Source organism: Eubalaena glacialis, chromosome 6 (genome assembly GCF_028564815.1).
Source record: "Eubalaena glacialis isolate mEubGla1 chromosome 6, mEubGla1.1.hap2.+ XY, whole genome shotgun sequence".
NCBI lineage: Eukaryota > Metazoa > Chordata > Mammalia > Artiodactyla > Balaenidae > Eubalaena > Eubalaena glacialis.
In genome coordinates, this window is record NC_083721.1 from 23,739,762 (window position 1) to 23,765,769 (window position 26,008).

Consider the following 26,008-nt stretch of genomic DNA (forward strand, 5'->3'; position numbering starts at 1 on the left):
GGCCCTCAGGGCAGACTACATGTCAAAGCAGGGTTAAATTAAGAAATCCGTTTCTCTCCATTCTTGCTATTCAATATAAACCTTCCCAGAACACCCTCTGCCCCCCAGCTGCCTAGCAATATGCAGAGACAATTATTAACAAATTAATTTGACTCCTTAAAATTGCATTAGGGATCATTCTTGAAAATAATCTGTGGATTCAGAATTGTAACATGTTACAAATAGTGAAAAATAAAGTGATTTTTCAAGATTTTCTACACTGTGGTTTGAACAAAAGTGAGAAGGAAAAAAAAAAAGGAACGCTAGAGAATAATGGAAGCTCTTACTGAGCACCTCTGAGTAAAATAACAGCTGTAAATTAAGAATACGGGATTCTGGAGCCTGGAGATCCTACTAAGAAAAAGTAGTTGATGAGACTTAGACTGAAGAATAATCTGTCAACCTCATGTGATTTTTATTCTATAGTCTCAAAAGTGTAATACACTTTGCTTATGCACATCAGTAGGATAATTTACTGAAGCCCCAAAGGAAAACAGCACTAATGGTGGAATGAATATTGTATTTTTATTAACAGTTTTATTTTCACTAAGAATCATTTACTGAAGTTATGGCTTACTGAATGTATTTGCTGTGTCCAGAGGTCCCAATGGGAGTTTTCAGATGCTCTAGCCAACATTACTGAAACAGAAACTTTTAGCTTCAATGCCCAGGTGTGAGCAATAATTTGTCTTTCTATACCACAAAACTGTGTTTAAATTTTCAGTAACATCTATTTTTTAAGACGTTGTTCCTTATACTTATTAGTCTATGACTTCTGAAATTAATACAAAACAATAACATTATACCAATTCTAATGATTTAAAAGTGGATTTTAATAAACTCTCACTTTCTAAATACCAACCTGATGACTTATTGTAGTCATAGGGAAATACCAAAGATAGAAACTCTAGATAAATCTTAGAAACCATCATTACTGTTTCATGTCCTAAATTCTTAGAGACACAAACTTCTTCAGTGAGTAAATTGTTCACGGTACATACTTTCTTATAATGGAAGTTACCAGTATATTTCCAACAAAGCAAATCTTTATAACATATGAATTGCAAGTAATTTTAGATTTATTTATGCTAGGTAACTAAATTTTAATAATTAACAGTCTTAGAAAACTGAGTTTAACAAACAAGGGTATCTAGTATTTTTCACACATAGAACCAAATAGCCACAAATATATTAGCATTTGAAATATTTTGATATACAAATATAGGCATATATATGTTATTGGCAACTCTTTGTAAATTTATATTGTAGACTTCTTTTCTGTACATATATTTTCAAACAATCTTACTTTCTCTAGCATCTTGAAATTCTAAAAATAAGAATTAAAAAAAAACCTACTTGATTATTTATCCTACATCAAATGTAAACAGAAAATGAAACAAAAACATCTATAGATTGTTGCAACTATGTATATTATGTGTATATACATATTTATTTAACTGTATATTTGTATATTAATTTCCTTCTTGTATTCTACAGACAAAACTAAATGGGTCAAGGATGTTTATGAAAAATCATTCTAAATCTGCAGGAACAGGTGCCAAGAACTAGAGGCATTAACAAATCTGTATTAGTTTCCTGAGGCTGCCAAAATAAATGACCACAAACTTGGTGGCTTAAAACAACAGCAATGTATTCTCTCACAGTTCTTGAGCTAGAATTCTGAATTTTGGCAGGGCCATACTCCCTCTAAGGCTCTAGGGGATAATTTGTTTCTTGCTTCTTCCAACTTCTGGTGGCTCTTTACAATCCTTGATTTATGGGTACATCACTACAATCTCTGCCTCTGTGGTCTACGGCCTCTTTCTTTTCTGTGGGTCTCAATCCCCCTCTATCTTTTTCTCAGCAGGACACTTGTCATTGGATTTAGGACCCATGCAGGTAATCTTCATATCAAGATCCTTAATTTAATTGTATCTATCGTTATGGGCAGGATTGTGTCCCTACAGAATTTATATGTTGAAGGCCTAATCCCTAGTACCTTAGAATGTGAGTGTATTTGGAAATAGGGTCCTTAAAAAGGTAAATAAGGTAAAATGAGGCCATATGATTGGGCCCTAACACAACCTGACTGATAGCCTTATAAGAAGCAGAAACCTATACACACAAAGAGACACCAGGGATGTACATGCACAGAGGAAATACCTTATCAGAGAAGGTGGTCATCCGCAAGTCAAGAAGAATGGCCTCAGAAAAGACCAAATCTGCTGATATCTTGATCTTGGACTTCTAGGTTGCAGAACTGTGAGAAGATATACTTCGGTAGTTGAAGTCATCCAATCTGCCGTATTTTGTTATGACAGCCTTAGCAAACTAATAAATCTGCAAAGAACTTTTTGCCAAAGAAGGTAATTTTTGCAGATTCTGGGGGAGGCCACAATCCAACTCATTACATTATATAAGTATTCTTTATTGTGAAAATATCCTAGCATGTACAAAGTAATGAATAAGTAAAACAAAAAAATTACTATGACTGCATTAGAAATGCCAAGGTATTTAATGGCACTTAAGTCAACGACTACAATGTCAAATCAATGGCCAGTCAAGTACTGAAACATGAGACATCTTTTTGGCATTAAAATGTTTAGTTATAAAATTGTGCTTTAATTATTGGAAACATTTTTCAACATTATCAAAATGTAACAAAAACATTATCTAAAATATACCAATTTTAAAAAATATGTCTATGCCCCTGCTAAAGCAATTATCTGTTGGAGTCTAAGGGTAGTACATACAGGTCGCCTTCTCTTTATAACATTACTGAGGATTTGGGTGGTGATAATCTGAAAAAGATGCAACCCTTATTCTCATGTAATTCACAAAATGGTGGAGAAGACAGCCAGTCAATTGATATAAACAGGTTTTCTTAATTGATTTCTACTATTTTGTAGGCAAATAAACACACTAAACAAAAAAAATAGCTTAAGATTTTGGAACTATGATTATCATCATCCTCTTCAATTTACAGATAATGCAAATGAGATGTAGAAAAGACAAGTCAAACACATCTGGCATGTGCTAATGCCCCTGTGGTTTTGGGGTTTTTTTTGTTTTGTTTTGTTTTTGTTTGTTTGTTTTTGATTTGTTTTGTTTTCTACTATCACAACAAGGTTTGAAAAGTGCTATAATGCCAGTTTTCAGCATACCAGTGGGGAAAATTTTGTTTCTATGTTTTGGGCCAACAATTAATGGAGTCTTTGGTTGCTCACACTTAGGGATTACGAAATGCAGCTGTTCCCAAGATAAGACTTTAGGATGTGGTAGGATGTGCTTTTTTAAAAGGTCTTGATCACTTGGAAGTGAGACAAAATATGTGTTTCTCTGTTTTAGGGAGATGGGCCCTAGACGAGATGGCAATAAGCTGGTGTCTGGAGTGAGCTGAGTTCAAGAAAACACTGTTATATAGAGGCAAAAATTATTGCAAACAGTCTTTGTTCTCAGATTCCATAATTGTCTATGTATAAAATCCAAAACAAAACAAACAAAAAATGCTACTGGAACTAACAAGCAATAATAACAAGGTTGTAGGACACAAGGTTAGCATACAAATGTCGCTTGTTTTCCTAAATGCCATCAATGAGCAAGTGGAATTTGAAATTAAAAATACAATACCAGGGACTTCCCTGGTGGTGCAGTGGTTAAGAATCCACCTGCCAGTGCAGGGGACACGGGTTCGAGCCCTGGTCTGGGAAAATCCCACATGCCACTGAGCGACCAGGCTTGTGCACCATAACTACTGAGCCTGCATGCCAAGAGCCCGTGCTCCGCAACAAGAGAAGTCACTTCAATGAGAAGCCCGCACACCACAACGAAGAGCAGCCCCCGCTTGCCACAACTAGAGAAAGCCTGCGTGCAGCAACGAAGACCCAACGCAGCCAAATAAATAAAATAAATAAATAAATAAATAAATTTATTAAAAAAATACAATACCGTTTTATCAGCATGCCTCAAAATTACTTAGGTATAAGTCAAAAAAATTATACAAGATCTATATGAGAAAGCTACAAAACTATGATGAATTAAATCAAAGGATAACTAAATAATTGGAGAAATATTCCATGTTCATGGATAGGAAGACTCAATATTGTTAAAATATCAGTTCTTCCCACTTGATCTACAGTTTCAATGCAATCCCAATCAATCCCCCAGCAAGTTATTATGTGGCTAATGACAAACCGATTCTGATAGCCAACATGATTTTGAAGGAGAAGAGCAAAGTTAGAGGATTGATGCTATCCTACTTTAAGAGTTACTATAAAGCCACAATTATCAACTCAGTGTGCAATTGGCAAAAGAAGAAACAAATGGATCATTGGCACAGTATAGAGCGCCTAGAAAAACAGATCCATATAAATAGAGACAACTATTTTCTGACACAGGAGCAAAGGCAATACCATGGAGCAAAGACAGTCTTTTTGACAAATGGTGCTGAGACAACTAGATATCCACTTGCAAAAAAAGAAAAAAAAGAACCTAGATACATACCTCACACCCTTTACAAAGCTAACTGGAAATGGATCATAGACCTAAATGTAAAATGCAAAACTATAAAATGCCGAGAAGATAACATAGGAGAAAACTGAGATAAAGGTATGGTGGTGCCTTTTTAGATACAACATCAATGACATGATCTACGAAAGGAAGAATTGATAAGCTGGACTTCATTAAAATATTAAAATTAAAAACAACTGCACTGTCAAAAAGAAACTGTCAAAAGAATTAGAAGACAAGCCACATACTGGGAAAAAATGTTTACAAAGAAACAATTAACATAGGACTGTGATCTGAAACATAGAAAGAACTCTTAAAACACAACAATAAGTAAACAACCCAAATAAAAAATGGGCCAAAGACTTTAAGAGACATCTCACCAAAGAAGATACACAGATGGCAAATAAGCATCTGAAAAGATGCTCCTCAACATATGTCATCAGGGAAATTCAAATTAAAACAATCATAAGATATCACTACACACCTATTAGAATGGCCAAAATCAAGAACACTGACAACATCAAATGCTGGCAAGGATATGGATCAACGAGAATTCTCATACATTGCTGGTGAGAATGAAAAATGGTAGCCACTCTGCAAGAAAGTTTGGTGGTTTCTTATAAAACCAAACATACTATTATCAAATGTTCCAGCAATCGTGCTCCTTGATATTTACCCAAAAGAGTTGACACCTTACATCCACACAAAAATGTGTACATTGATACTTATAGCAGCTTTATTCATAATTGCCATAATTTGGAATCAACTAAGATACCCTTCAGTAGGTGAATGGATAAATAATCTGTTACATTCAGACATCAGAATACTGTTGAGCATTAAAAAGAAATAAGCTCTCAACCTATGAAAAAGACATGGAGGAATCTAAAATACATACTACTAAGTGAAAGAAGGCAATCTGAAAAGGTTGCATACTGTATGATTCTATTAACTAGATGACATTCTGTTAAAGGAAGAAATATGGAGAGAATAAAAGATCAGTGGTGTTCAGGGGTGGGAGTAGGGATGGGGAGTGGAAAGAGGAATGAATAGACAGCACAGAGGGCAGTAAAACTACTCTGTATGCTATTATAATATTAATACATGTCATTATATATTTGTCCAAACTCACAGAATGTACATTCAGAGAGAACCTTAAAATTAACTACATGTTTTGGGTGAAAATGATGTGTCAATGTAGGTTCATCTATTGTAACAACTGTACCACTCTGATAAGTGATGTTGATAATGAGGAAGGCTATGCATGAGTGGGGTTACTGGGCATGTGAGAAATCTGTCCTTTCTACTTAATTTTTCCTCTCAGTTTTGCTGTGAATCTAAAACTGCTTTTAGAAAATAAAGTCTTTAAAAACACACATTTTCAAATGGTCTTGATTTAATAAGTTAATATTTTTAAAAATACCATAACAATTTGGAAATTCCCATACAAGCAAAGTTACAGCACAGAGTAAGCAAATAAAATTAAATTATTTCCTCAGATACGATGATATTCAATTGCAATGATGTTTTAAAATGTCAAATTAATATGCCATATTAATACATTTCTACTGATTGTTCCCTACAGATAAATAAACAATTGGGATTAGTCATAATTATACATATAATTATATATATTTCTTTCTTATACATTATGTTGATGCTTTTATATTAATAAAAAAGGTGTAACAGAGATAATTACACAGCCAAATAAGAGTTTAGGGTATTGAGGCACATAAACCTATACTATAACATTTTAGAGAGCTGCTAATATTGACTAAAAATCATTTAAAATAAGAAGCATTCCACTAGATATCTTATCAATCATCTTTAATAATATCCTGTTGAAAATGTTTATTTCCCCAGATGAACAGGATAACTTTTGCATGATTTCCAATAGTACAAAAAACCCTGAGTTACAAAGTTCCAGATAATGGCAAATTATAATGTTAGCATTGTGCCAAAGAGCATAAAATTATAAGAAAAAATCCAAAGCATATTTCATGCACAATTTTCTTGTTTAAAATATATTTGGACCATAATAACCATCTTAAATATTTTTTACTTTATATATTTCTTTATTTTCTGATTCTTCCTTATTTAAAGTTTTTGAAAGTGTGCATATATAACAGTATAATTAAGAACAAGAAGAGAAGTCCATACCTAGCATGACACATTCTTTCTTCTAAGGACATTAGTTTCATGTTCCTAATTAAATGAAATGATGCTTCTTCAAGCAACATTTTAGGCAAAGACTCCTTTATTCTTGGGCAATGATTGCATTTTCATAAGTCAAAATCCTTCTATGTCCCAACATCACTACCACTAGAAGCTGCATGGTAGATTCTTCTAAAAATATGCATATTCATCACATAATGAATTTATCAAATTTAAGATCATTTCTTATATTGAACTTTCTACCACTTGCAGATTTATAAGCAGCTTAAAATTTGGATGGACTGGTTAAATCATTATTTCAACCTTCTTCACTCAAATTAATATGGCGGGGCTTCCCTGGTGGCGCAGTGGTTGAGAATCTGCCTGCTAATGCAGGGGACACGGGTTCGAGCCCTGGTCTGGGAAGATCCCACATGCCACGGAGCAACTAGGCCCGTGAGCCACAACTACTGAGCCTGCGCGTCTGGAGCCTGTGCTCCGCAACAAGAGAGGCCACGATAGTGAGAGGCCCGCACACCGCGATGAAGAGTGGCCCCCACTCGCCACTATTAGAGAAAGCCCTCGCACAGAAATGAAGACCTAACACAGCCAAAAATAAAAATAAATAAATTAATTAATTAATATGGCGTTTGGTGAGGGAAAATCTATACAGTAACTAAGCTAATTTATATTTTCAATCTACTAATTCTAAAAGACTGTTAAAATGGTGATGTTATAAATATTTGCATGATAATAAATTTGCCTTAAATATGTACATGTAAATTAATATATGTTAAAATTTGTTTAATTACAAAATTGATGATTGTTATTCAATAAGCAGTTTAAACCATTTTAAAATTTAATATTTGTTACTTGTTTGTGGCATTTATTGCATTTGTTTTGGAATCATCCCTACCAATTATTCTGTCTTTGGTTATCTTTACCTTGGTCTTCAACGTGTATTGATATAATCTATTAAAATGTCCTTAATCCTCCTAAGATTTTTTTAAATTTCTTGTATTTTTTCTGATACAATTCTGATTTGATTTTGTACAGCAATAATTATGTTCTTTACCACCTTAAAAGGAGATTTAATTTAGCTATTGATCTTTTGTTTCACTATTATCTTATGCCAAACCACTTTTTATCTTGAAATATGCTTTTCAACTCATTATTTTTATTTCTTGCCTTACAAAGTCCAAATATTTTATATTTAAATTTTATTTTATATTTAATTCAGAATCAGCTCAAATGATGTTTACAAAGGATATATAAATCATTATCATACACTACTTTTGCTGTTTCTAAAAGATCTTATAAATTCCAACTTTGGTATATAGTAGCATATAGAATGCTCAATTTTGATTTTCCCTCATTCTTTATTTTTCATTTGTCTTAATAAACTCTTAATTAAGAAGGGATCTTGATCTTTTCAGTACACGTCCTATGAAAAGTTCAATACATCAATTACTGTGTCTCCATTTGTATGCTGATGAAGTTCCCCATCAGATGCTAAGTTGAAAGTCAAGGTGATACTTGCAACACTTCAATAAATTTCGTGTTAATACCAGGCACACATGCATTTTAATTCTGAACTAAAAAGAGACTTTTTCTTACTCTTGCAGCCTTGTTCTTGAACTATTAAAAAAAAAATCCTGAACAAATCTGATTCACTCTGTATTTCTTATTTGACCAGCACACAAGCAACCACAAACAAGCAACCCATTATAAACCATAGTCAACCATTCACAGTATATTTTCTCTCTGATTTCACTCTCTTTGAAGCTCACGTCCCAGATGCAATATGTAGCGTGGTCACCCTACTTCCCTCCTGGCTCTTGTTTTTGATTGAAGAGAAGATGATAAGTAGTAAAATGGAGTGGCAAATATACCACACTTGCCATCACAAAATACCTGTCCCATTAGTGAGCTGGGTGCCAGACAAATCTCCAGGTGTTAATGTCATTGTGTGTTCTCTACTGGAGACTGGACAGCTTAGCACATAAAATATGTTTAGATAGGGTAGATATCAATATATTTCTATTTAAATATGTTTAAATAAAAATATAATCAATTACTTGACTATACTTGCAAATGTTTCATTTCAGCCTCTATCTTCTATTTGAAGATATGTTTCCTGATATTTATTTCTAAATATATATCTTAAAGTATACATTTATACCTGTGCTAAATTTATTATTTAAATAATAATTTACTTAAGGGTCATCTGAAAGCTATTTATGAATAAAAATCATGTAAAAATTATAAAGTTGATATATTTATATAATGGTGACCAGTTCTTATTACTTTTTAATAATGGAAAAATATATAATGAAATAACAGAGTAAAGATGTATATGTATCATTTATTTTTTGAAAGATCTTATGGTAAAAATACTTGAAAGAGTAAAACTTACGTGCAGTTTTTTAATACATATATATTTTTTATTTCTAGAAGGCAAAAGTACTATGCTGAGGAGTTTATGTATTTATCTTTAAAATGTTTCTTTTAACTAACAAACAATGGCAACGGTCTTTTAAAATACATATATATGCCAGTTAAAAAAGTAAAGTTAGGAATGGAAAAATATATTTTTGGTTTTTTCAACATTACTGCTAAACAAATTGTTACTTTATTTAATTGCTAATATTTCTATTATGAGGTCATTAATTTTTATTAGGCTTATAATATTTACATTGCTTTGTGTGTTAAGAAGAGCTCCTCTTTCCACAGAAACTGCCACTGAAATTTCACTTTCATTGTAAGATTGCATTATTTGAGCTTCAACAAATATACCAAATATATGGTTTTCCATAAATTATACACACAAACACAACACACACACACACACACAACCACACACAAACACAGGAGCATGCATATGGATTGATATTGAATATATTTACAAATACGTTGATATTTTGGTTATTATATTACTGTGACAGGAATATAAACATATAAATCAAAGAACAGAAAAAAAGTCTCATCCATTCTATTTAAAGTACATTTATATATGTGTGTGCATATGTGTGTATGTATGTTTAGCCCTAATGAGTAAACAAATCTATTTGAATGTATTTTACATTTTACACAATCTGAGAAGGGTACTATACTAATGTAAATATATTTTCATTAGGTTATATTAATTCAGAGAAAATTTTTCTCTATAAATATTTTTACTGGGCATGAAACCACCAGAAATGGAACTCAAATCTTGCCTCATTTCTTCATAGCACTTATTCCACTCAAAATTCCCTCACTAAACTCTGTCAAAAGCAATTATTTCATTATGTTTTGCTAAGCAAAACTCCCTTCGTAAATGAAACTAATAGAATATTCTTATTAGGAAACATAATTGGATGTAGCCAATTTTAAAAAGCATTTTAAATAAATATTACAACATTAGGAGAAGCTTAGGGATTCTCTGGCATAAACAGAATAAATGCTAAAGTGAAAGCTTTGCACAGCATATTTGTTGGGTATATTTGATATATTGGTGAAGAAAAGAGTGAGGTATTTACTTAAGTCCCCTTCCATCATTTCTTTCCATCAAATCTGAAAATGAATCGACTATGAAGTTTATTCAAGACTTTGGCGACATCCTACAACAGGATTGCAGGCTAAATTTAGTAACCAGATCATTGAGTACAGGATTTAGAGCAAAGAAAGGTATAATATAAGAAGAAGATACAATCAAATATGTGTTAAAGGATAAAAAATTTAGACACTATTTATTGTTTATTTTCAAATAGAAATGTTTTAGAGCAGTTTTAGATTCACAGCAATAGTGGGCAGAAGATAGATATCCTATATACTCCCAACCCCAACACATGAAAAAAATTCTCCCATTATGGATGTCCACCACCAGAGTGTTATATTTGTTTCAAATGATCAACCTACACTGATACATCATCACCATTCAAAGGAGGCAAAAGACTCCTATGAAGAAAACTATAAGATACTGATGAAAGAAATCAAAGACAACACAAACAAATGGAGAGATATACCATGTTCTTGGATTGGAAGAATCATCAATGTTGTGAAAATGACTATACTACCCAAAGCAATCTACAGATTCAATGCAATCCCTATCAAATTACCAATGGCATTTTTCACAGAACTAGAACCAAAAAACTTACAATTTGTATGGAAACACAAAAGACCCTGAACAGCCAAAGCAATCTTGAGAAAGAAAAACGGAGCTGAAGGAATCAGGCTCCCTGACTTCAGACTATACTACAAAGTTATAGTAATCAAGACAGTATGGTACTGGCGCAAAAACAGAAATATAGATCAATGGAACAGGAAAGAAAGCCCAGAGATAAACCCATGCCCCTATGGTCAACTAATCCATGACAAAGGAGGCAAAGATATACAATGGAGAAAAGACAGTCTCTTCAATAAGTGGTGCTGGGAAAACTGGACAGATACATATAAAAGAATGAAATTAGAACACTCCCTAACACCATACACAAAAATAAACTCAAAATGGATTAAAGATCTAAACGTAAGACCGGACACTATAAAACTCTCAGAGGAAAACATAGGAAGAACACACTTGAACATAAATCACAGCAAGATCTTTTTTGACCCACCTCCTAGAGTAATAGAAATAAAACCAAAAATAAACAAATGGGACCTAATGAAACTTAAAACTTTTGCACAGCAAAGGAAACCACAAACAAGACAAAAAGACAACCCTCAGAATGGGAGAAAATATTTGCAAACGAAGCAACTGGCAAAGGATTGATCTCCAAAATATACAAGCAGCACATGTGGCTCAATATCAAAAAAACAAACAACCCAATCAAAAAATGGGTAGAAGACCTAAATAGACATTTCCCCAAAGAAGACAGACAGATTGCGAACAAATACATTAAAGGATGCTCAACATCACTAATTATTAGAGAAATGCAAATCAAAACTACAATGAGGTATCACCTCACACCAGTCCGAATGAATATCATCAAAAAATATACAAACAATAAATGCTGGAGAAGGTGTGGAAAAAGGGAACCTTCATGCACTATTGTTGGGAATGTAAATTGATACAGCCACTATGGAGAATGGTATGGAGGGTCCTTAAAAAACTAAAAGTAGAATTACCATATGACCCAGCAATCCCACTACTGGGCATACACCCTGAGGAAACCATAATTCAAAAACACACATGCACCCCAATGTTCATAGCAGCACTGTTTATAATAGCCAGGACATAGAAGCAACTTAAATGTCCATCAACAGAGGAATGGATAAAGAAGATGTGGTACATATATACAATGGAATATTACTCAGCCATAAAAAGGAATGAAATTGGGTCATTTGTAGAGACATGGATGGACCTAGAGACTGTCATACAGAGTGAAGTAAGTCAGAAAGAGAAAAACAAATATTGTATATTAACGCATATATGTGGAATCTAGAAAAAGGGTATAGATGATCTTATCTGCAAACAGAAATAGAGGCAGAGACATATGGATACCAAGGGGGAAAGGAGAGGAGGTGGGAGGAATTGGGAGATTGGCATTGACACATATACACTATTGATATTATGTATAAAATAGACAACTAATGAGAACATAATGTACAGTACAGGGAACTCTACTTAATGCACTGTGGTGACCTAAATGGGAAGGAAAGCCAAAAAGGAGGGGATATATGTATATGTATAGCTGATTCATTTTGCTGTACAGTAGAAACTAACACAACATTGTAAAGCAACTATATTCCAATAAAAATTAATTTTTAAAAAATCTGTCATTTATTCAGGGTTTACTCTTCCTACCATACATTCTGAGATTGAACAAATGTATAATGACATATCTCCACCATTATATTATCACACAGAATAGCTTCAGTGCCCTAAAATTCCTCTGTGTTCCACCTATTCATCCTTCCTTTCCTCCTAATCCCTGTCAACCACTGATCTTTACTGTATCAAAATTTTTGCACTTTCCTTAATGTCATATATTTGGAATCATACAGTATGCAGCCTTTTCAGATTGCCTTCTTTCAGTTATACATTTAAGGGTCCTCTATGACTTTCCATGGCCTGATAGTGCATTTCTTTTAAATGCTAAATAGTATTCCATTGTCTGGATGTATCATAGTTTATTTATCCATTTACTCACTGAAGGACATTTTAGTTGCTTTCAAGTAATGGCAATTACGAATAAAACCATTATAAACATGCGTGTGCACGTTTTTGCGTGGGCATAAATTTTCAGCTCCTTTGCATAAAGACCCAGCCAGCTTCCAGTCAACCTACCAACTGACTGCAGATACCTGGGCGAGCCCAGCCCAGATTAGCTACTGGGGGCTCAGACCAGAAGAACCACTGAGCCAAGACACAAAATTGTGAGAAATAATAGTTGATACTTTTCACCAGTAATTATTGGGATAGTTTTTGCATAACATTATTGTGTAAATTCTCAACGAATACCAGGAGGAATGATGAATTGTGGGAAAAAGTATTATTTTTATTCTGCCTGTTTCTAAAGTTAGGGTTCTAGATTGCATGTCTCAGGAAACTCAGGCTTTATATAGTATGTAGAGTACCTGGGTCCTCTTTTCCATATGGAACTATGTGTCATTCCATGCTATCATCTTACTAGATTATGTTAAGAAGTTAAATTAATTAACAATAAAATGTATCATCATGCATTATTATTCAATTTTGCATGGACAATTACAGGATGAAATTCCTCTGGATAAAATGTTGACTCCAGTTTCTTTTCCTAGCCTAATGGTGTTTGCTGATTCTCGTATGTAACTTCATAGCTTCTAAGCATTACCAGATTTCCACTAATAATATTAATTGATTTTAGTTCCTTCTAAAACCCAAGCAGGCCAAATCCGCATCAGAATGTACCGCTTATTCTTTCTTTGCAGCCCATATTCTTACATTTCATAGTTGTTCTTGGAAAAAGGTAGAAGTAACATTTTTGGATCCAGCTCAGTGAATTGTCCTTTTCCCTTCAACCCGGCTCATCACTTCTTCTGAAGCAATGTGATCAGCAGCCTGAAGCTGTGGTATTAGCTTCCTGATTTATCATATACCCCCATCATGACAGAGGCAGCAGACCCATCGGTGGGTCACTTGAACAGCATGATTCTGGCAGGAATTCCTGAAGGCTCAGACTATATATAGCCTTTTCCATCAGCCCTCCAAACACTTCAGTGAGCAAGCTATAATCCATGATAAATCTTTTTTTCTGTTTAAACTGGATGGAGTGGATTCTGTTTTCTTCAACTTAGAGCTCTGAACCTAAAAGAAGGTTCATAATTGCTTTGTATCCTTGATCATATCTGGATTCATTTTAATTGCTTAATTAATATAGCAGAATAAATTCTCATAACTTTACTATTCAAAATTAGAGCCTAACTATAAGTTATTCAAATTTTTAGCTATGATATACAACTAAATGTAAAATTATGACACACAAAATATTCTTCTATTATTCAGTGTTTATATCAAAGAGCAATACCAAGTAGGACTACTAATTTCATCCAATCTCTCCTCAACATCAGTTAATGTATTCAGAAGATTATAGCACTATCTTAAATAAAATTTAAAGAATAATTCTTAATAAATCGCTTAAAGACAAAAAGGGTGAAAATCAGAGAATAGGAGGAAGAACCTGTGATGTTCATTGCACTACTCATGAGCTGTTGAACTTAACCTTGTCAGAGTGTAATCATTCATCCTTTTATGAAATAAACTTCCATATTTGACAGAAATTTCTGAAATAAGAAAAACAATATTATAAATAATGATCATATGAAATATCAGTGAACTACAGAGAAATCCAACAGGCACATACAGAAAAATATAAGCTCAGTAAAGTCCTTCACAATACACAAAAAACTTCCATTTCTTTTAAAACTTTCACTGCCTTTAAAAATGCCATTGTTTTCTCTCCATGTTGGATCAAGCTGAACTTTTCCCCATCCTGTAGAACTCAGCTTCTTTTGTTGCAGGGGCTCTGAATAAGGAGCCTCCACTGCTTGTAAATACACACCCTCACCTGCCACCTACCCTCATCTCATCCTTCCAATATCATCTTAAAACCATGTCTTAGGGAGATACATGCACACACACACACACACACACACACACACAAAATGCCGCCACAGAAATTCATTTTCTATCCCCAAATTAATATTATTTTCTTCTTCATTGAAAATCTTTGAATGTTTAATCAATATAATATATAATGACTGCCAGCAGTCAAGTGACATCATTTTCCTTCCCAACTTCTCATTTTAAATAAAATTCTGGGAACTCTTGAATTTATCCTTGCAAATTATTGATAAAGCTGTTAATATCAACAAAATACATATCTTTAGAAAATGCTTTACTATCCCCTCTCATAAAATAATGAAACCTAAGAAAATATCTCCCATTCTCTATAACCCACAAGGAACAAATATAAGAGGGAAAACCTAATTAGACAAGGCAGCATATTAAAGCAATTATAACAACGATGGAACTTCAATATAATCATCACTACTAACTGGGCAACAAATCAAACACTGAGGTAATAGAGAAAAATCAGTGCTTAGGGACCAAAGCAGGTTAAGGTCACAATGGGATTTTGCAAAAAGTTAAGTCAAAGCAAGAAGATTGTTCTTAAACACAAACAATACAGTTTATTTTAATAACCAGCTTAATACTAATGTTTTGAGATTCAAAATTTTCAATGAAATAAATACAAACATTATGATTTATATATCCATAAGCCACATTTGGAATTATTTATTTTTTCTAAAAGTTTAGATAATAGCATTAATAAGATGTCTCCAGGGAACGTCTTTTTCTTTTATTCATGGATATTATTATCAAAGAAAAAACTTTAGTTCACAAACAAATCTTCTTAAGGCTTCTCAGAAACTTGCATTATTTTCTATATTGGCTTATTAAATAGTACAATAAAATAAAACGGTTATTTTAAAACATGTCTGATTAGTTTTTGTGCATTTTCTGCCATTTTATAATCTATGAATGATTCTAGCAATAACAAAAATATATTAGCTGCAGAGCAATTATAGCTTAATATGCAACTTAAGGCCATGAAACAATACCACAGTTCTTTTAAAATCAAATATCTAAAAGGAGAGCAGAAAATCCTTCATTAAAACACTAATTTCTTCTTATTGATGGGGACATGAAATAGCTGTATGACTATCATAACCACCAGAAATCTGAGCTTATAGTCAGCTAATTTAAGAAACAAGATATGAAATTAATACCCTGGGGCTGAAAACAAGCACTTAGAATTGAGATGTGACATTAATTAAAGTAAGGAAAGAACTATAATATTACTGTGAAGTAATAATTATGCTAAGGAGAACATATAAAAAAGAATTAGAACTGAAGGATAATGCCCAATTATCTTGTTCTGAATGAAGTTCAAATGCAATATCATAATCTTCCAAATGAAAAATTACAGTTGAACTTTTGAAAAGTAATCCACAGTATGCTCAAAATGAAATGAAATGAAAAACAAGGAAAGAAGCACAGAAACCATAAAATGAAACAAAATACAAAACAAAGTGAGATGAGAATGACTACAGGTAAACTTACATTAGTGCTCACTAGTCCAAAAAGCTAGGACTTCATGATAAACATTATTGTTTCTTGCCAGTAAGAAACAATAGAAGCACCGAGGAGGGGTACTTATCTTTTTATATTAGAAGTTAGGGAGTGGGGGGGGAGTGCACATGAGATATCTGGAACATCGTAAATCCACTGGTGCAGAAAGGAGTGTGTGCTGGGGGTGTAGATGGAGGGGATATGAATCAGAGAAAATGCTGGGAGAGGGAAGAGAAGGATGAAATGGAAGAAGAAAAAGAGAAGAAAAAAGATGAAGGAAGAGGGAAGGAGGGAATGAATAAAAGAAAGAAGGGAAAGGGAAAGAAAGGAAAGGAACAAATAAAGCAAAGGCTTTTGTTTCAGCCTTTACACTAATTAGCATGGCTGCTGAGCCATTCAGATTGCACACAGTAATGGAATTGGGAGTACTCTTCCTTACGGATTTTGTTCTACCTACAATGTCCCTCACCCCTTCCTCTTAGCTTGTCTGAATTGGCTAAGCCTTCAAGATTTCAGTTCAGATCACTCAGCTTGCAGGAAGATAGGATGACCTCTCCCATTCCTGGACTATTTGGGCACTTGTTCTTCAACTTACTGTGAGATTGAATCATATTTTGCCTCCTTTATGTCTTGGTGGTTATTTGTAACAAATAATGTGTGAGAACAGATAGTTAGACATATGCAATGATGACTTGAACTCCTTTCCTGATGATGAGGTGATCCATTTAACCCATCAAGGGTATTGAGCAAGTGAAAGGAAGGTGATGGATCCTCATTTTGAAGGACATCCCAAAATATCAAATAGCATCATCACAAGAAATTTATTGTTTATTTGTTGTTTAAAGTCTTGGTAGGCACTTTAACAGGTAAGCACTTTAACAAAGGAAAATTGGGGATTTTTTTTCCAATTTAGAATTTCTGAGAGATTTTTTCCATTAAGATTTGAAAAGTTATTCCTAAATAATGCACAGTTATTTCTAGTTCTATCAATAAAATGAAGTCATGGATACCATACAACTTAACTTCATTCATCTATTCATTAGTCCAATCATTAAACAGAATTAGGTTAAGTTTTTGTATGTGCCTAACACTGAACCATGTCCTTATTTTAACTGTCAATTAAATAGAACACAGGCTTTATCTTCTTAGAACTTGAAATCAAGTGAGGAAAACCACCATTAATCAAGGAAATACACACATAAATGTGGACTCACAAACTTACTACTCTCACAATGTACTCATAAAGTGTAATACATTCTTTGAAGTTGAAGGACCAGTTCCATTAATCCTCAATAAGTCTTCACAGACTGAATCAAATGATGATAGAGCAGTGTGGGTGGTTTTCTCCTTTTCTTTAAAGACAACTGCCTTGCAATTTTAATTATTTCTCTGATTCATTCATTTACTTAAGTATGTGTTGAATCAATCAGTGAACAACTATTTCTTGAGCACTCACTATGCTAAATGGACCATACGGGTACTAAAGGTAGTGAACAAAACTGACATGGCCTTAAACAAAATTTATAGTCCAATAAATGTGAAAGGCATCAAATCAGTGATTGCCCAATTGGTGCTTAAGTGATAGAAAAACAAATCAAGAGGGAATTGAAGCAGCTAGGAAGATTCTTCAAGATTCCTTGAAGAAGTGATCTGAGAAAACTAGTGAAGGATAAGGTTGAATAGACAAATAATAGAAGTGTCTCAGATAAGTAGGCTAAACATATTAAAGGTCTTAACGTTAAAAGAAATTGAATGAAGGCCAATATGTATGAACAACTTTACCAGCCCCACCTAGTGATCATGTATTTGATATGTATACATATCAAGTGTATGTGTATGAATATATCATATGATACACATATATAATTTTATAATGTAATTAGGGTAGATTTTCATTATTGTATATTGTCTCCCACACAATCTAATAATGTGCGAGGAAACAATCATTTTCCCCTTTAACATTGTACTAGTCAGCGTAGATGGTTTCCTCACATGATTCATCCATCCAAGCAGTCATAATAATCTGTTGTTACAGAGCATGTGACTCACTCTGACCAACAAGATGTCTGTTGGGAGCATGGAAAATTAATTAATTGATTCTCAGATAAGAAAGGCAAGAACCACAGTCTCCTCTTTTGGACATTATTGTGTCTGTATATGATGCCTGGAATTGTTACACCCAAACTGGAAATAGTCTAACTGAGGAAAAACCCAACCCATGAAAAAGGACAAAGAGAATCTCAGAGAAATAGAGCCAGAAACCTGAACTTCAGCCCTATTCATGAACTTCTTATCTCAGAAAATATATTTCAGCATTAGGAGCCAATTTGAATTGATTTTATTCCTCTCCATAGAAGACACTGCAAATACACACACACACACACACACACACACACACACTTTCCATCATTCTGAACGTATAATTAAACATTATCCAGGAAAATAATATATAATTGTTGAGAAGGAGAGTTTTAGAACTATGGGTACCCCAAATAATGAAGGAACTTAAAGCAGAATATGGAAGTATATAAGATAGTGATCTGGGAAAGGTCATGTTAGGGAAGATTTTCTTAAAAGACACTATAACCAGGAAAAGAATTATTTAATTCAGGGACGTTACATGAACCTAACCAAAGAAGCTGGTAACAGGTCTTAGTTATCTGTGAGAACAGCAGTTTTAACCACCGACCTGTCCATTAGGATCAGAATGGACCTAATATTCTCACTGCCAAGACAGATGTAGTAAAGAATTAAATGGGGAGAGGAATTGAAAATAAATTTGAAGTTTCTAATGTTTTCATTTAACTTAACTAAGTCCTACAGAATCTGTACCCTGAATCTCTATTTCATGGTAAATAAACAACAAGGATGGTAAATAAACAACAAGGATGCTACATGGTGACTGAGCATGCAGGGCTGGGGCAGACACGGAAGAGCACTGCCACGAGGATAGAATAGAAAAAGTTCCCATAACATGTGTTTTTTACCTGCTAGTTCATAGCAGTGGTCATATTCCCAAGCACATGTAAAACTGACCTGGAGGAGTCATTAATTCAGACTTCCTTACATCTTTTTCTCACATTTTTCCTGCAGGAAAATTTTGTCTTGAAATGAAAGCAATAGACAAAATAAGTAAATCAGGTTGTTGGGGGAAGAAAAGCAGAGGTGCTCTGGTTGAAGGTGAGGAGGCCCTGGGAAGCCCTGAGCTCTGTTTGGTCTGCTATTCACTGCCCCAGACTCACCCCAAGAAGTCACTGCTCAGCAGCTCATTGGGACAGCTTTTGATAAACTACTTTTCAATTCTCTTAGCATCATTAAGATAGGCTAAGCCGCATCTTCTGCCATGCTCTTCCGATTTAAGAATCAGCTTTTGGCACACAGGACACCTCTGCTTTTTTTACTAACCTGTTCCTACAACAGAGCATTAACACTGACCCTTGTAAACTAAGGGTTATATCCCAGGAGATCCATTAGTACACGATTACACTTGTAGTCCCAAACAATTTTAGAAATACAGTCTTGCAAAACCAATTGCAATCAACAAATGATATTTTTAAACATACCATATAGAAAAATGATATGTTGCTTATAATAGCCAACAGTCTGTTTAAAGAATGAGGTTTTATACCGGATAAAGGACATTTAAAGAATAGTGTCAGAAGAAGAATAAGAGATCAGAAGTTTTATGTTACTTTTAAGTTTATATATGTCTGGAGATTCTCAAGGGAAGCTGGCCACACTATTCTCCCAAAACCTGGGTGGAGAATCAGGATCTTGGGGAATTAGGTGTAATCTAAAAGACATACTTAAAGTGTTTATTATTTTTACATAAATATTATGGAATATAAACTGGGAGGTGTTTTGGTTCATATGTATTCATGGACTATATAGTTAGAATATATTATGGAAGCACAGATTAAAAGAAGGAGAGGAATGAGGGCGAAACATGACATGGCAAACTTAGCTAACTTACATGCGTGACTATAACTCAATGGTAAAGTCAGAGGACGATGTGGTACCCTTATACTCTCTCAACTCTAAAATAAAGCAATTAGTATGAAGTTGAGGTGATATAAATTGAAATGAAGGCAAACAATATTATCCATAGTAAAAATTAATAATGAATTTCCAGAAGGTCAATCAAAGCAAAAGAGGCATTAATTTAAGTCCCCAAATCTTAGATAAATAATGGGAGAAAAATATTCTACATCAAATATTCATAATGCAGTAAAATTCTCATTATTTAGGATCAATTGATTAAAAGCACAAATTACGTAAATCACAACAAATACTGTCAGTAGTAACTGTCAATAGTTTCCTTGAAGTGACAGGTTTACCTTGTACTTTTTGGGAAAAAAAAGTCTATTAAATACTCAAATCTGAAAAACAATATTTTATCAGTCATTTTCCAAGTAAGAATAATGTTCCATATTAAAAAACAAAAACAAAAACAAAAAAGCTAGTTTAGTTCACAACTCAAATAAGCTACCCCTGCTTCTTCCTCAAGATAATTATTATAACTTTGTAGCAGAAATGCTTTGTATGCAGTTTCAACTTTGTCACACTGAATATTGAAAAGATGTGTAGTCAAGTGTTGAAATGCAAAACAATACTGTATTTCACTGTTTCTTGAAGGACATTCTTAAATGAAATTGGCTTTCTTCTCCCTGAGATTGTGTGATAGTGAAGAATCAAGTGACCACTAGAACAATTTCATGCCACTGCTGGATTCTGGCTGAGGGGCGCCAGTTTTGCCCACTCCTGCTTTGCACCCACTATTGCAAAAATCAACACATTGAAAATGTCCAAATACTGTTTTAGCATTTTTATGAATACAGCTTCTCTAACTCACACATCTCCTGAGAGTATTAGTCCAGGGATCTAGAGGATATTCTCACTTTGAGAACCACTAATATAGGTCTTCAATTCTAAAAGCCCCAGTACCTTATGCTAACTCTTAGCAAAGAAATTTTGTGGAAGAATGGTCATGTGCAGGAAAGCAACAGAATACACTGCATTCTTTCTAATCCTATGAAGCCAATTCTAAACATAAGTAGTTGAAGGAGGCCTAATAATATGTTTTTACTAATACCTGTTATTGATTCCAGAGTATAAAGATGAATCCAGGGAAACTTGTTCAATCTTTCTGGTCAATCTCCTCTAATAAAACTGCTTTGGGGCATTCTTTGTGATCTGCACAATTCCTTTAGCTTGGCCACTTGCTTGTGGGTGATAAGGCCTGATGGTGACAGACTGATAAATTTTTCTCTTCCTACATTTCTTAAATGGAGTTATCAGGACCCATATCATCTGGCAATCAGTGTCACAAAATAACTGCCAGGGAGCAGTGACCACAGCCCTTGAAGTATGAGAAAGAACTGAGACACTTCAATTCACTTTGAAGTGCATTTAAAGTACATCCTGGCTGCCTGTTATGGTTCAATTTTATTTCAAATAGGAAATCAACATTGTTGATAGAAGTTGTAATAGAAACAGGTAAGTAAGAGAAAAAAAATCAGAAGAATGTGTCAGGACTTTAGAAAAATAGTCACTTTTTTCAAGCTGCCTCTTTGTTCTCCACAGGCAAAAAAAAAAAAAAAAATTTCTAAATACAATATTTCAGAATTCAGAACAGAGTATAAGGAAAAAAGCAAAATATATTGTAGGTAAGAAAGAGGAAAATAGAGATAGTGAGGGAGAAAATAGTGGCAAGGTAAAAATAAAACACAATGAATTATTATAAAATATTATGCCTTTAAAAAAGGTAAAAGAAACTCCAAATGTTAAAAATACAGTATTTTGTTTTAACAGAGAAGGTAAAAAGAAAATTAAATTTTTGTATGACATGGAATTATGGTAAATAAAATGATAATGAAATGTCTATACTAAATTAAAATTGTTCAACTATTTAAAATATTAACAAAACAGGCTTGAAGCAACTATTATGTGATTCATTAAATTAATGGTTCAATAATTCACACAATAAACATTAATCTACTAAGCCAGAAGACACCTATCGCATTTTATATCCAATGATAACAGGGCTCAGTTTTTGCTTTGGAAAATGCACAGGCCAACGAGAGGACAGAAAACCTCCTTAGTCTACTTGAGCTCCGAGTCTTCTAGTGGAGAAGAATTCTCCATGCCTCCCTTACTTTCCTCAAACCTCAAACAATCTTTCCCACCTCTTTACAATCGTCAGAGGAATGGGCCTCTAATGTTGCAAAAAGAAATAGTAAAATCAGAAGAAAATTTTTACCTTCATCATCCACCCAATCTACCAAGCATCTGGTTTCTGTAACCACCTACTTTGGCTTTCTTCTTGCTCCAGTGAGTGGATTATCCCTGCTTTGTATCTGATCTGCCCTGATCTGTAATATAATCCACAGTCAATTTCTCCCTCCTTGAATCACTTTTTGCACTTGGCTTTTGGAGCAATCTTCTCTTGCTTCTCTATTTCAGTCTTCATTCTTCTTGTGAAATTATCCTCATCTTCCAGACCTCCAAGTGCTGGAATGTACTGATGCTTAGCTTGGGATCTCTTCTGCCATTCCTTTTCCCTCTCACATCCAGGCCCATAGCTTTAAATAACATCTCTGTGTTTTTAATTCTCAATGCACAATTCTAGTCCTGATCTCTCTATTGAAATATGGATTTATATTTTAAAAGAGCAGTAGTGTATGAATAGTAAAATAAAATCAAACAATCAACACTTGCAAAAACATAGTTACTGCAATTTTTATTTAATTTAGGTTTGAATTTTTTCAAAATGTAGAAAGATTCACAAGAAAAAACATGATGCATATTATAGTTTCTTTTTTCAGATGAAAGTAAGCATACTCTCTTGTTTGGGGAATATTTCTTTGCCTGAAACTGCATTCTATGAAGAATTAACTTTGTTGATTAATTAACAAAGTACACAAAAAGTATTTCTTGAAATAATTAATATTTGCATGTGATTTCCCTTTTTGTATAGTACTTTGATAGATCCCTTTATTCAACTGTTGTTATTAAACACACACTATACCCAGATAGTTTTTCTTCTAACTTTTGATAATCTCCTCAATTCTGTGATTACTGGAGTATCTGTAATATTTACTCCACAGCTGAGGCTACTAGGTTAAGGGATTAACTTTGCTCCACCCATAAGTACTAGAGTCAGTATTCAGTAACATTCTTTCCCCTCCCCTCAAGGACAGTGTTCAATGGTAGTTTGTAGTAGAAAAACACATCGTTTCCAAATAAATGTTTTAATAAAATCTTAATGTTTTCAAAAAATAACTCATAGAAGGCATTCTCTGATACTTTCATGAAAAATCCAGATTCATAATAATTTGGTATGATAATGTGATATATCATAATTTATAAAACATATAGGAAATTATTTTTTCATTACATACTTGAATTTAAAGAATGATTGTGTGTGTGTGATATTTCACACTTAATTTGAATTTTAGACAGGAAATTTCTCCTTTACCTAACCTGACTGGCATTTTGTGTTTAAGATTGTTCTCTCTGAATATTAAGTGAGATGTTATATGCCAAATATTGTGTTAACAGCTGGGGAATAAAGAGGTGAATTCCTGTCCTCAAAAGGTTAATAAAAATGGAATATAAAATAATGCTAGGATTGAATCAACAGACTGACTATATATTTATCAGAAAGTTCAAGCTTAACAAATAAGCTTTTAGACGTGCAACAAGTCGTTGAAGTCTTACAGCTAGGTAAAAAATGAGATGAGAGAAATAATTCAGTGGAAGAAGTATTTTCACTTAACTTTAACAACCATTTTATTTCAATTAACACTAAAATAAACTAAGATGACAAAGAACAGAATGTTAGGAATAGTGATAAAAAATAGAATTACTGTAATTTGCCTCTATGCAGGAAAAAGATCACTTTTATCCTTTGAAAAGTAATTCATTAATTTAGAAAACTTTTATATTAAAAATATCTGTGATATATATATATACATATATATGTATATATATATGTATATATATATGTATATATATATGTATATATATATGTATATATATATGTATATATATATATACATTGAATTGCCTTTTTATAGTAGCAGTGAGCCTAGCAAGTAAACAACCTTTGCATATATGTTATCTTATTTTCACCATTATTTAGTCACCAGAAATAGATACTAAAAATAAAACTAGAAAACATTACCATAACCATAGCCAAAGACATTCAAATCTTACCCCAAACACAACTTTTGGTGATATCTGAGAGTTAGTAGTGAGGCTGATGTATCCTGTATTTTCTGATGTGTGATCTTATTTAGACAACACAAGAGTATAATTTTTGAGTTTGATTGCAAATTTCTGAAATTCAATATTTTATGTACTAGATACTCCCCCAAATCCAACTGAAAACAAGGAGAAGTTTCAAGAGCTCTGCCAGTAAAGAATCTTAGATCCTGGTAGAAATGTCCTTATTCCAAATTCTGTGCCATCTTTACAACAAATTAGAAATTGGAAAATCCATCTACTGTATGACTTTCAAATTTTGGCCCACTCTTACAACTTGATAATTCAATCCACCTTAAAATCCTTTTTTATAGAGTTCTTATCTCTGCTTGATAAAAACTGCAACACTTAATTTCATAGCCAGAGCTTCTCAATTAGCATACTCAATTTTGACAACCATTTGGATGTTAGTGTGACAGCTTCTGTATAACTTCAAAATTAAAAGTGCCATCGATGGCCAAATGTATTCTAGATTGCTGTTTTTCAAGTTTTGCAAGAGAAATTGAAGTGTGAAAGTAATTCAGTTGTCTGAAAATATGGCCTCACTTTGCAGAATTCCTGAGTGAGACTTAGAGCTTGCACACAGCACATTTTAATGTTTCCATTGAAAAAAATCAAGAATTTATGAGCCAAATTACATTTTTAAAATATGTGATTATGAATGATTTGAACAAGTTGGCTTTTCAAACATAAAGACTTTTTTGTGACATAATACCCCAAAAACACAATGAACAAAATAAGTAAACAGGATTGAAATAAACTACATCATTATTCATAGACTGCAGGTGCTTTACTTAGCGAACATATATTTCCAGTCACTATGTGCAATTTAGATATTCTAAATTTCTATGATATATACTGGGAGCATTCAAATGTTTGTTAAAAATGTGAATGAACAGTAGAATACTAGATAATACCTAAGTGGTACGTTATGAATAAGCTTCTGAAGTGACAGGATTAAAGAAGAGAAATATAGAATTCTTACTGCAATATAAATATTTAAATCTTAACAATGACACCAAGGTTGAAGCAAAGTCAGTTCATATCATATCCACCAGGTAGTGCTGAAGAGATAAGACCCAAAATGTCAATAATGAATGTGCTTGATGAAGAGTTTGCCTATCTTTCTGCTCAGCCTTTTCTCTAATGTGTCTTATATCCCCAGTCACGTCTGTAAGCTCCTTTAGGACTACAACCCTGCCTTAAATGCTTACATGGAGCAAATACAATGTATTGGGACTTTTATAAAGTTATTTTCACACTGAATTAATAAAACGGTGTACTCAAAACAAAAATTAAATAGAAAATATGGCAACCGAGGGAGTTATTATGTAGGGGGAAAAAGGTAGCTTGAGAACCGGGGGTGAAAAGCCCCTTTTCAGACAGAATGTTCTGTCCCTATTCAATAGTGAAACCAAATGGGACACTTTGGAAGTGGTGTGAATACGT